The 14118-nt window shown below is 43.4% G+C and overlaps 1 long non-coding RNA gene across 1 annotated transcript; it reads right to left on the minus strand.

Annotated features, from left to right (window-relative positions):
• Positions 1-8776: 8776 nt before the first annotated feature.
• On the minus strand, positions 8777-13691 carry LOC125290961. Its single transcript, XR_007192897.1, has 4 exons — positions 13650-13691; positions 13342-13520; positions 12657-12765; positions 8777-9075 (listed from the first exon to the last, which is right to left on the minus strand). It is a non-coding gene; the product is annotated as an uncharacterized LOC125290961 (long non-coding RNA).
• Between the last annotated feature and the right edge of the window lie 427 nt (positions 13692-14118).

The raw sequence follows: 14118 nt of genomic DNA on the forward strand, positions 1-14118 counted from the left end.
TGATTCTCCTCATCTGGAGACTGTACTGAGAGGGCCCCCCCACTGTTTCCTCTTTCATCAGGAAAAACACAGCTTCATGGTCAGTGGAGTATTCTTACACATCCGCTAGAGCCGTCCTCCAGCAAGAGCTGCAAGAGCAACCAGAACAGGAACCACACACACACACACACACACACACTTGCTCTTGCTTGTGGTTGTCCATCGAATCCCATGATGACGTCCACTTCTGTCTTTTAACGGTGAGTTTTCTGAATAGTCCTATCCTGGATCCACAGGTTCTATTGCATGTGGGGCATGTAAACATGGTATTGGTGTTGCTGGCAGTCATGGGTGTGTTCCTCCTGAGCCTTCTTTGCTGTCTCTTGACTGTCCTTTCCTACTCTAGTGCTTGGGTCACACACACACACACACACATACCCCCCCAACTCCTCCAGACATAAAGCCTAGTTCTAGACTAAAAGTTATTTTTCAAGGGCAATCTTCATTGAAGTTCTCTTTTAGTCTGGGACAGGGGTTAATCCATGTCTGGGACAGAGTCCCTTTAAGATTTTAGCAACAGTTTAAGATACTGAAGTCATCAGAATGTCTGATGATAGACTCCTCTCCCATCACAGCCCTCATTTCTGTCCAGTGCTTTTACAATGTAATTTCCAGAAACATCTGAAGTGGCCACTACACACGGCCGGAGACATTCTAACCACTTGAGGCCATGATACTGTCCCACTACCAACCACAGAGCCGAGTCTATAAAGATAGACGTGCATGTAGCCTAATGTATTGATTTAAGCAAGTGGCCACTTTACCCTTCATGCTAATGAGGAATTAGCCATAAAACACTGGTGGCTAATCTAAACTGGCCACTAATCAGTGACTGTCCTGGTCAGCCTTCCAATATTGTGAGTGTGGGCAGGGGAGAAAATACCACAAAGCCAGGTATGTTATATGGGTCCAAAATTCCTATGCTCCCGCATAGCAAAATTAGTGTACTCTACTCTACCTCATGCAATTTGCACCAAGTACACAAAACGTGGATCAATCATACTGTATACATCACATATATAGCATGATTGCTGCAATTATACTGAAGGGATGTTATATCTTCTTTTAACTCACTAAACTTTTAGCCACTCACAAATAAACAACTTTAGAAAGCCTTGCCTTTCAAGCTTTTAAGTGCTCATAAAACGCTAAGAGACACTCTGACTAGAGAACCTACCCCAATATACCCACAAAGCACTGGGTGTGCTTCCAGTTGTGTCTCTGCTATCAACTCCACGATCAGCAGCTACTGTATCTCAGGTTAAACCACTGCATCAGGGTCATCCTGGGCCACATCCCTCCCATGCATCGCTAAACATGCTGCTGCCACTGATATACAGTATTTATGAGGTAGCACGGTTTGGATGGTTTTAGATGTCCGGGACCATAATTAATCACTTTGTGCTGAATCCGCTCCTTCCCTCCTTCCGCAGGTCACACCCCAGGCAAGGGGAAAAGCCGTTAGCTTACTTACTTTGGGATTCTTATCATGGGCAGATACCCATGGCCCCTCAAAGGCACATCGATTAAATCTGCACTGCATCTCCGATCAGCATTTCCTGGGCCTCTCTTGGAGCACGGCTGCTTGACGCCGGATGCCGCTCTGGCTGCATTGGCAGCTGTCAGCCTGTGGCAGCTAAGACAAATAGCATTGATTCATCAGCTGCACCCACTGGAGCTTTTAATCAGCACTCCTCCCTCCAGGGTGTCAAGTGCCAAGGGGAGGTGGGGATCTCCATTTAAATCACCCATAGCGTTAGCTCGTTTGGTTGTGTTACATACTGTAGGTAAGTGCACTGTTGTACACAGGCAGACACATAGTTAGATTAGAGGACACTGTGTTCAATATGTATATACTTAGATTTTAAAAAGGACATATAGTCAATTAGGTGGTACTCTCATAAAACTCTCATTTTAATGTATTCAGCATATTCATTGATGTTGTAGTGCATCATGTCAGCATAAAGTGTATCTTGTCAAGTCATGACTATGGAGTAATTTATTCCTTAAAATAACATTTTTGTATTTAAATTAAAAAAAATCTTCTCTTTCAAGCGAGAGAGTTGTCGACAGCCTCACAGTTAATGTATGTACATAATGTGCAAAAATGTTTGTTCAAGGCACAATATGTTTGGAGATCTTTTACTGTCCCTTTTTCTCTATTTCAGAGTTGCCGTGGACAGCATTTAAACAACAGAAGAATCCCCAGTAATTAACTGACAAGGACATATAAGGATAGATGCCCCCAAACTGTCATTTTCAATGAAAATAAAATTCACATTTCTCTCCTAAAGTTTTCCAACATTGTGCAGCCTTTAAAGGACTGGTGCAGTGCCCCCACCTCCATGCTGTGATCACGACCAGCGAACACTAATCCAATGTGATTGAGAATTTGATAAGATTTCATGTGACCATTGTTTCAATATTGTTTTAGGTCAACCACACAGCATTTGTATGTGTCCGGCGTTCTTTGGGCAGTGTGCCATGCCGCGTGCCTTTGAAGCGGGCTCCGACTGATTCCAGGTGATTAACCGGCCCTGAAGACAGGACCAAATAAAGCCCAGATTTCATCACCTGTTTGGGAGGTTTGAGTCAGAGTGGTCGTGTCATGTCCTTTGGGGGAGATGCCTCGTGTGTTTAAGGCCACGCTAACAATCACTCGACTAAACATTGTGTTTGCTTAGTTAATGCGAGTTTGGAGGTCAGTGCATATTCTTCCTGGCAAAGTGAAGGCATGTTGAATACCTACTTTGAAGTTATTGCTTTCCAGACACTGGCACAGGATAATCATCCAGGAGGGTCTCTAAAATATTATTTCTACTCTTAGCTACATAAAAATAAAATCAAAGCTACTTGTAAGCAGTGAGAGGCACCACTCCATCATTATGATTTTTGAGAAGGCTCTAATAATAACAGCGAATGGTGCATTAATATGTTTATGTATGTGTAATTACGTATGTAGAGTGCAAGTGAATTTAGTCAGGACATGGGCCATTCACTGATTAAACCTCTTTTGCATGGGTTAAGTCCTCCAGTGTTCTAGTCATTAAAATGCATGCCAAGGGCAGCAAGGACCTGGGAAGAGGATAACACTGTGCAGGGCAGTCGGATTATAACAGGGGCTGGCAGATGCCCTCTTTCAAAGTCAAGACAAGGGGCAAAAGTCTTTAGCTGATGATGGACCATCTTTTGTTATTGAATCTCTTTTGTCTTTTACTCCATGATGAAGGTGTATTAAAAATGACCTCACAATTTTCCACTGCATAACATCTTTGATGTTGACCTTGTTGAGGTAACAGTGACTCCTAAAAACATCAGCCCTGTCCAGCCTATTCTAATGCTAATCTCCGTCCTCACCATCCTGTATCCACCATCAGTGGCTGTTGTCGGCTTTTGTCTATTTACTTTTTTGCTATTGTCCCCATTCCAGGGCAAAATAAAAATGGCAAGTCAATGACTTGAGTGAAACTACAGGCTATAAATTCCATCTTGGATTTCCTTTAAGCCACAATCAGCTTCCCTCTCAGCAGCAGCAAACAGACCTTCACGTAAGACATAAATCAGCTTCCCTCTCAGCAGCAGCAAACAAACCTTCACGTAAGACATAAATCAGCTTCCCCTTCAGCAGCAGCAAACAGACCTTCACGTAAGACATAAATCCACCTGCAGAGAGAATGAGGGGCCACCAAAAAATATAAAGCAGAACTCAGCGGAAAATATACTGCCGGCCTCTCACTCGGAAAGACTCTGCATTTCTATACATAATTCACTTGCCTATTAGTCTTTAATGTCTTGGTATTTTTGCAGACGGAGCTAAGCCCTCCAAACTGCATACCCCCACCAGGGGCCATGGGACCAGCAGGCGGTGTTCAGTGAGGTCAGTTTCATGCCACTCTGCAGGGGGAAATAGTCTTCATAAATATTCCATTTTTGTTTAGGATGCAGGTGCTCTACAGAGAGGCAGAAAAGAGAGAGGGAAGAGAAAAAAGGGAGGAGAGAGATGGGCTCATTTGTGCTCACAGATGAAGAGAGAGTGAGAAAGGGAGGAAGTGAGGGAGAGGGAGAGAGAGACACTTATTTTCAGTCCATGGAGAGGTGGAAAACAGAAAAGAAGTGAAATAGAGAGGTGCTAATTTGTGCTCTTGGATATGACAAACTGGGGGGGGGGTTTCTGAACGGCAAGCCTGGTTTTGTTTTGAATGCATTTCAATGAACTATACTTTTATGGCTTCCTGTAAGGATTTTCCACAGAGCAAACATCTCATCTGAGATGAAACAGAGTCAAAAATAGCACAGTCTTTTTTATTCCACAGATGACACATGTAGTTAAAGTATGTTTGGCATTATGTGCTGTCTGTGGGTTGACACAAAAACATCTATAGGATCATTGCATTACTTCATCATTTATACAGGAAACAGCAAAAGGCTAAAACCGAAGAATTAAACTGAGCTAATCTCCAATTTCTATTCGATGTTCACCACCAAAAGCCTCCAGATCAGATCAGCATCAGCACCTCTGATGACGCAGAAGGACAAAACACAACACTCATTCCCATTCACTTTAAACCCCTAAGTCTCTCAACTTTAATCTGCTTCCATTGAAATCCAATGACATGCTCATGCCAAGGAACCCAAACATGACTAACTATTCTTCCCCCGATGCAAACTTTATTTCAGTTCAGCTCCCTCCGAGTCACTCATTTGGTGCTTAATATGCTGTGTGTTTACATTTCGGATGATGGATGTGTGTGCGGAAGACAAGACCTTGCCAAATGAACGTTCCTTTGCTAAAGAGAGATAAGAGGATTGAGGAGCCACCCCTCGGCTTGCATGTTCTTTTTCTCTGTTATTTCATGTTTTGATCTTCTTGAGTGGAAGCTATCGTTGCCCCCCGGGGCATCTTAATATTTTATGACTCTGCAATGTATCTTTTGACATTAAAATATTCTGTAAAAGAAACATGAGCGACCGCATAATCAAAGGCTTTTTAATTCATCTAGAAGGGAATGTTTCTTTGGGCATTTGGCTAATTAAAATATAAGCTTCAGTCGTGAAAAATGTGACCCCTTTATTGCCATTCTGTGAGTTATTTTCAAATTTAATCTATTTGTCACAACAATGAGAAAAGACATCTATAAGAATGAATTCACTGCCAATGCGATTGTATTTATTTTCTCTCCTCACTTTATGTTTCCCAACAAAAGCAAGGCACATACAGTAGTTATAGCTAACACAGACTCTAGGTGTATATTGATCAAAGGATGCAGAAGAGCCACTGCTCCCCTGACTAGCCTACAGTAAAGAACCTGCTCCCAGAAAGCAGTGCTGAATTGTGTCTCATATTTGGGTGCTATTCAGTGGAAGTTGCTGTTGCCGGGAGCAACAGACTAGCCTCTCCGGACACTGAATAGAAAAATAGGAGATAGTCATAGACTGTGAGAGACAAGCCTGCTTTAATGCCTCTAAAAGTGGCTCTTTAAGTGAAAAGCTGCACGCTTTGTCAGGACGGGCTGAAGGAAAAAAAAAAAAGCCCCTCTGAGTCTTACAGTATACAACCTGCCAGGCTGGTTAAGTTACGTTAGGGTCAGCACATTGTGATTGAGTACATTTAAAATATAGTCAGACTGAGAAGGGAAAAATCTGTTATTGTGACAATTGCTCATTTCATTGTATTTGTGATTTTAGTTTTTTTTGACATCTCTGTAAGCATTCTTTCTGATTTGAAGCTAACAATTCAGAATGGGACTTTGGTTCTCTGTCTTAGCAAGACACTAGTTGAGATGTATTCACTGAACATGTTTGTGGAGTGGGATCCATCTGGAGTAGGCCAGTCACTCATAAACAAGTAAACAATCTAAAGCCAAACAGCTGTGGCAGTGCCCTAATAAATGACCCTACATGTTACATACACAAAGAAAGAGGAGCTATACATGAGCTGCACCACCATGTAGTGTGTGTGTGTGTGTGGTATGTGTGTGTTTAGGATGTCTGTCTATCTGTCTGTCTGTCTGTCTGTCTGTATGTATGTATGTATGTATGCAGATGTAGCCTATGTACAGGCATGCATACATATGATGCCTATCACTGCTGTTTTTGACACCTGTACCCACCTCAGGCTCTGGGTTGTTGTGGAGCACACTGTAATGACAACTTTTCTATCACTGGACGTTTCTGACATGTTCAGAAGTTTTTATGCTGTTTGCTTTGCTATTCGCCAACACTGCTTCTTCCCAATTAAACCAACAAACAGACAACTATTTTAAAAAATGTCTGTTAGACTATTACACAAACTGCTCCACAATAAATGTCAACCTAAACACAGGAGGCCCCTGACAGTATGTTCTCTGAAAATTCCCCAAAAGTCTTTTTTATTTCCAAGTCTTACCAGAATGATTCAGAGTCTATGTTTGGAACGTGTTGGCGACAAAATTCAGTCTGCAATGACGTATTTACAGTTACCTTAAGGTATGGATGTCATAATATTTCACGACTCAGTTGTCAGCATTACAGCAGCAATATATCACCACACTTTCCTGTTTGGACAACATCCACTGAATTGTAGGATCCTGTGACCTATTGAAGCCCTTAGAGATTTATTTTAGCTGTTGATGTTCATATTCAAATGAAAAGGAAGCCACACAACCCAGGGGCACATCCCAAATGCAGGAAAGAGTGAGTTCAAAAACGTCTGAAAAGAAGACTCAATATGGAGTCTCGGTAACCCTTCATTTTACAGTAATTGCTAAGTATTTACCTATATGGCAAATATAGGTTATATGGTTTTCTATATGGTTTTAATAGGTTAGGTTATAGGTTATTTGTGTTGAGAAAGCGAACGCTCAATGAATATAGGAACTTGGCAAGGTGCTGATCACAGGATACGTATACTAAATACAGAAAGAGATCACACACTCTGGTAGCTTAGATGCCACAATGATTTAAAAGGAGACAACATTTCGGCCTGTGGCCTTTAAGTCTTACAAAATATATGTTATTACCACAGGTAACATGTAGGTAAATAGAGAGAAACTACACATGAAACATCTCAACTATTACCAATAAATTACAGTGTATTATTGTGTAAATACTACAGGTAATGTTGAGAAATACAGAGAAACAGTCCCAAGTCCCAAGAAAGACCTCCACTAATACCCCTCAACACAACCGAACAATGTAGTGAGCAGTTAAGGCTCACACAAACACACACAAGTCTGTGATGTGAGTTACCATGGCATTACTGAACAATTAAATGAGGAGCTGATTGAGCTGATTAAATGGGTATGTCTAACTAATTTCTGACCCTGCCACAAAATGTATCACACTGTTTGTAGGGGATGAACTGCACCAATTAGATGTGAATAGAAAGTAATAATGTACTGTGGTTATGGTTATGGCCAGACACTTTTATCTAAAACGATCGTACAACAACACTAATAAACATTATCATACAAAATGAACAGTTCAAAGTAGTCATATAGCTTACATAAAAATACTACTAATAGTAATAGACTAAATACAGAATAATATCAACAGCAAATCATCACGATAACATCAACCAAAAACACATACAAACTGTGGCTCTGCAAGGAGAACTCATTTAGTAAAAGAGTAATCATTTGAAAGCCCAAATACTGTTAGGAAAAGCCAGTTACTGTGTTTTACTATTTACTGCACGCATATATCAACAAATGAGTGTGTGTCTGCCCTGCATGCTCTTCTGCCTTGGTACCCGATAGCATTTCCCCTTAGGAGTTCAGATGCTTATTATTATTTTAACACATCCATGCATTATCATTAAGTTCAAATGATGCCAGATTAATATGAACTATTTAAAGACTCAAGCACTAAATTACTGAAAGTATTGAGTTGATTGATTGATTGATTGATGACTGACAAGTAACTGATTGCACATCCCTCTGTCTGAGACCACGTTTATACGTACAGTAGCAGGGTATTCTGAAAAATAGATATTTTCCCCTTCTTCATTTTTAAAATTAATTCTGTTCACACCGATGCTAAAAACAGCTGGGGAGGAAGGGTGTTGCGAACACGTCGAACAAACAGGTGGCCAATCAGAGATTTGAAACAAAAATGTTGTTTACCTCTTTCTACATGAGTTTTCCCAAATCTCCACTTTGGCTGGAGTTTTCAGAAATAATCATTGTCAGTGATAAAACCCTGTAGGAAATGGAAAGGTTTGTCACCTTTACCTTTAAATCTAAAAGTGTGTTTTAACCGTCTCAGTACTGTTCAACAAATGTGTAATTTTGGATTTTGCCCAAAATGTCTTTGCAATCATCCCAACAGTGTTTGGGGTATAAAGAAATAAAAATGGTTTATCTTTTAAAAAGCTGATGTAAACAGAAGGAGAAGAAATTATATCAATTTTGGTGATGCAATAAAATTGAGGTTGGTGCGATTTTGGCAGACTTTCTCTGTAGTTTATTAAAAAATGCAAAGATAAAATAAAGTATATGCACAACTGAAGTGGTATTTCCATTAATGAATGACATTTTAGTTAGATTGACTTCAGACATTTGGTTCCAAACCACACACAAAGACACCTCCAGACCCAAAGCGCATTTCATACGCATTTTACGGGGCAGCCGTGGCCTACTGGTTAGCACTTGCACCTGTAACCGGAGGGTTGTCGGTTCGAACCCCGACCAGTAGGCATGGCTGAAGTGCCCTAGAGCAAGGCACCTAACCCCTCACTGCTCCCCGAGCGCCGCTGTTGATGCAGGCAACTCACTGCGCCGGTGTGCTTCACCTCACTGTGTGTACACTGCATCTCTCTCCACTGTCTCCTGAAGGTTGTGCTTGGGTCTCCACTGTCTCCTGAAGGTTGTGCTTGGGTCTCGCTGGGCTTAGGAATAGTAGTCCTGCGCTGGAGAGGGTGCTGCAGTGCCGCCAATTAAGGCCCAGAGACGAGTCTTTCTGTCAGCAACACTGATGGATCCGGCTGACTCGTGGCACGGTGGCCGTGTGTTCGGGCATAGGTGCGTCTGATGGGCAGGTTGCTGCGGAGCCGCTCAGCTGTAGAGCAGGGGGATTTAAGTGGCTTAGTGTGTGTGTGTCTGTCTGTCTCTGTGTGAATGTGATTGCAAGTGTATGTGAAAGCATAAGACTGTGTGAATATAGGTGTCTGAATGTTGAGGATCTCTGTGTGTGTGTGTGTGTGTGTGTGTGCGTGTGTGTTACCAGCTCTCTCCTTCTCATAGTGTTTAATTGGCTGAGAGAGTGCAGTGCAGACCCTTTAATATGGCTACGTGTCTACCCAAATTGGAAAGGTCTCATTAGATGATGAACGTGGCACATGATTAATGAGGATACAGAGAAAATTAAACAATATAATTTGTCCTAATAATGCGATTCTCCGTCCCGTCTAGCGGCTCAGAAGGGGGGCGTTTGCTTTTTCTGGGGAAACGTCAGCAGCATCAGCGCAGATCTCCATCCGGGTGGCGCCAAGAGAGAGGGTGGTGTGTGTGTGTGTGTGTGTGTGTGTGGTGTGGGAGGGGGGGGTCAATCGATGTGACGCCTAAACGGTTTCATGCTGGAAGGAGCGGGACGTGGGAGAGAGAGGAAGCGGGAGGAGGGGAGCAGAGCTGAGGAGAGGAGAGGAGAGGAGAGGGGAGCAGAGGAGAGCTGAGGAGAGGAGGAGAGGAGAGGAGAGAGGAGAGGAGAGGAGAGGGGGAGCAGAGCTGAGGAGAGGAGAGGAGAGGAGAGGAGAGGAGAGGAGAGTGGAGGAGAGGAGAGGAGAGGAGGGGAGCAGAGCTGAGGAGAGGAGAGAGGAGAGGGAGAGGAGAGGAGAGGAGAGAGGGAGAGGGAGGAGAGGAGGAGAGGAGGAGAGGAGAGGAGGGGAGAGGAGAGGAGAGGAGGGGAGCAGAGGGAGAAGGAGGAGAGGGAGGGAGGAGGGAGGAGGAGGAGGAGAGGGAGGAGTGGAGGGAGGGAGGGGGGGAGAGGAGCTGAGGGGAGGAGGGAGGGGAGGAGGAGGGAGGGAGGCCGAGGAGAGGAGAGGGAGAGGGAGAGGGGAGGGAGAGGAGAGGAGAGGAGGGAGGGAGGAGGACAGAGCCCGAGGAGAGTGGAGGGAGGAGGAGAGGAGAGGAGGGGAGTGGGGAGAGGAGGGGAGGAGAGAGGAGAGAGGAGAGAGAGCGGAGGAGGAGGGGAGGGGGAGGGAGAGAGAGGAGAGTGGAGGAGAGGGAGAGGAGAGAGGAGAGGGAGGAGTGGAGGAGAGGAGAGAGGAGAGGAGGAGAGTGGAGGAGAGGAGAGGAGAGGGAGGTGGAGGAGAGGAGAGGAGAGTGGAGGAGAGGAGAGGAGAGGAGAGGAGAGGAGAGTGGAGGAGAGGAGAGGAGAGTGGAGGCAGCCATCCTGTGCCCTCTCTGCTCCCCGAGTTAAGCCAGTTAAGGCAGGTTGTCCTCAGGAGAGGCTGCTTGTCCAACTTCAAAGCACTTCTATTAACTCACTGTCAAAAAGGAAGAAGAAAGAGGGGGGAGGAGAGGAGAGGGGAAAAAAGGCAAAAACGGCTCTTCCCATCTCCGACAGCCAAGAAAGACTGCGACTGGAGAGTGAACAAAGTGAGGTTTTTTGGAGGACCTCTCGTCACCCCTTGGTCCTACGTCCAAGCCTATTAGAGGCCTGTGACATATGGAAATGAGGTCATATCATCTCGGGCTCGGTATTCAATATCATCTGAAAGAGAAAAAAAGAGAGAGAGAGAGAGGAAGAAGAAATAAAATAATAATGAAATAAATAAAATGGGGGAAAGAAGCAGAGGGCGAGGAGAAGAGGGAATTGGCCGAGTCCCTCGGAGGGTCATTAAATCCTAAAAAAAAAAGAACGGAGTGACTGCATTCTCCAGCTTCTTGCATCATGACAAATATGCTGAATAAATAGATCTGAGCAGACTTTGTGCTTTGAAAAGATGATGAATTGGACACTAGTAGCACTCCCCGTGCACAGTGCTTGGGCCCTGCCACTCCTCTCAATGAAGTATACTCTCAGGCCATTATGGTAATGAAATCATAATGCTGATAAGTGGTGCGGGCAGGAGATGCATTGCCCCGTGCCAAAACAACAGACTTAACTTTTTCACTTTAGATTCCTTTTCTCAATGGGAACCAATGATAAGGACTTGATTAGTAAAACTCATCAGTTTCATTACTGGACCTTTGAAAGCAATCAAAATATGATTAATAGCATATTTGGTTGTATACTCATTTATGAACTATATTTTTTTACTTTCATTACTTACATAAATGATACTTTAAATTCATAATGCAAATGCCCTAATCTAAATTATGAATTGTGAAGTCACATACTAGGACACTTGATATGGTGCATGAAATATATCATATGGATTTCTAAAAACTGATAGTTCTGGTCCTTGATTGTGATTGGCTGAATTGCGTTCAATGCCGTTGTAAAATTCAGCATAAACATACACCTTGACCGCATTTCGTTCTATATTACTGCGTTACCATAACTTGATAGTAGCCGCGTCTCCCGACGTTGCTTGGCAACCATTCAGATAGAGGAAATATATGTCTTGGCGGAAGAATGATTATCTAGGAATAACTCGTTATATTTCTAGTTGCTGTGCCTTTACTTTATGAAACTTTGCCAGGTATTTATAGTAACGGTTTTAGAAAAGCAATACCTACTCGAGTCCGTAGGTTACACTAATTCTACAACAGCTAAGGGGGTTTTAACAACGTGCCTAACAACTATGGCCTCTCGGGGCTTATTGCTTAAATATAACATGATATGGTGTATGAATATACAATGAAAAGTGCACAAAAGTTTTGGAAATGAGAGATTTGGGGAGGATTTTTGCCTGTCCTATATGCTCTGTTTGAACCTGCGTGCCTGTGTTCTCTGCGTGACAGATTCATTCAGTGTGTTACCTTTCATTAAAATGTAGAAGCCTGAGCTAGCTCAAAAAGTTTGGGCTCCCGCACCAATTTGTCTTTTCAAATGCGAGAAGAAAGAGCCTGGAGCTCCCTCAACCTCATTCAGTCATCCACACCAGGAAAAAAAAAAGAAAAAATGAAGGCAAAGATTTGAAATTTTAAAAAGATTATGTCATAGAAAAAGATTAATCATTGCACCTTGGCAAGATTTCAAGATCAGATCTGAGCCTTTCAATAAAGAGGAGAAAAGGGGAGGGGGGGTAATGAAAGAAAGCTCACGATTGATATATTTTCAAAGCTGTCTTGCTGCTGGGAATGACTATAAGAAGTGAAACTTTCTCAGAAATATGCAGCATTTCACAGAATGTTTTGAATGATTAAAATGTGAGACTTTGCAACTGAAAATAGACTTGATGTTTAAATTAACAAGTATATTTCATCAGTGTGATAACTGTCACATGTGAAGGAAGATCTTGGTACCAAACCACACACGATGAAAATTAAAATAAGGAAATGGTTGAATGACCCCATTTATGCAGTATGATAACAACATAGTAAGTCATTCTGACCATGTTTGAGCCACAAGGGTATAATATAATATAATAACACACACACACAGAGAGACACACACACACACACACACACACACACACACACACACACACAAACACACACACACACACCCACGCTGAGATGGCTATTACTTACAGGCCTGCTGCTGGTGGTGTGATGTGATTCAGCACACTGATGGTAATATTCAATGCAGTTTATAGCGGCTGGCATTACACGCCAGCAGAGTTCTTCTCTTCACAATAACCTGGAAACATATGGGGGGCACAGACAAAGGCTCTCTATTAGTTTCTCTCTCAGACACATATGTACATATACACACAAACTACTACACATAAACACAGATACTCACACACATGCGCGCACACACACACACACACACACACACACACACACACAGATCGTCTCACTCTCTTTCTCTCTCTCTCTCTCACACACACACGCAGATCCTCTGTCTATTTCACACACACACACCAGAGCGGCACCAGAGTGAAGGGTCCCATGGGCTTCCATCCTGCACTAGCAGAGAGAGAGAGAGAGACAGAGAGAGAGAAAGAAAAACAGAGAGAGAGACACAGAGAAAGAGAGAAAGAGACAGAGAGAGAGAAAGAAAAATAGAGAGAGAGAGAGAGAGAGAGAGAGAGCTCTCTGTGACTACTGATTACTCACATTCACACGCCTCTCTGTCTTTGGCACATTCTTTTTGTGCACACACACAAGCGAGTCTTTTGTACATACATGAACATGTGTCATTTTTGTCACACACACACACACATACACACACACACACACACACAAATAGAATGCTGCATACCCCACTCACCACCAGATCCTTTCAGTCTGGCCTCCCTTGAGATCCACTGTCTGACAGACGATGAGCCCTCTTCCTCCTCCTCCTCTTCCTCTTCCTCCTCCTCCTCCTTGGTGGCGGCGCAGCACGGGCCGCTGCGGCGGAGTCAATCTGGCCTTCCGCAGACTGCTGTGTCAACCAGCCCACTTTGTCTGGAATAATTAAGAGTGTCATTAGCATCCAGGAGCATGGAACCCTCCCTCACCTGCTTACCGAGGGCTCCCCGTAATTGGTGACTGGAGATGGGGAGAAACCTCCCGTCTCCTCCACCCTGCGCCTACCTTCCCCCGTGTGAGAGAGAGAACTTTCCAAGGTCTTTGAAGGGGGAGACAGAGGGTTTTTTTCTCTCCTTCCTTCCTTCTTCCTCTTCCTCCTCTTGATTTCACTGTTTTTTCGGCGTCGCTGTATCTCCGTTACAAAAGTGACTAAATTAGGTCTCTCGCTCTCTTTTTTCCCCTCTTGTTTCCTGACTCTTTCTCTTTTCTGCTGTTTTTTTTTATCAGCACAACCCCATCCCCTCCCCTTCTCATCCCAGTGCTTCTGATGAGTCTCGCTCCGCAACTTCACTTCTGACTCCTCAAAAACGTCTCTCACTGCAGAAAACATCACTGTGTGGCTGCTCTTGGAATAGCTGGAATTCAGCACACATAGCTGAATATCCACATGCCATGCAACTGTCTGCCTCTCAATTACCTCTCCATCATCTATGCTGATTCTGATTATTAAATTCAACAGACCACATACAAAAAA

Source organism: Alosa alosa, chromosome 2 (assembly GCF_017589495.1).
Source record: "Alosa alosa isolate M-15738 ecotype Scorff River chromosome 2, AALO_Geno_1.1, whole genome shotgun sequence".
In the NCBI taxonomy this organism is placed as follows: domain Eukaryota; kingdom Metazoa; phylum Chordata; class Actinopteri; order Clupeiformes; family Clupeidae; genus Alosa; species Alosa alosa.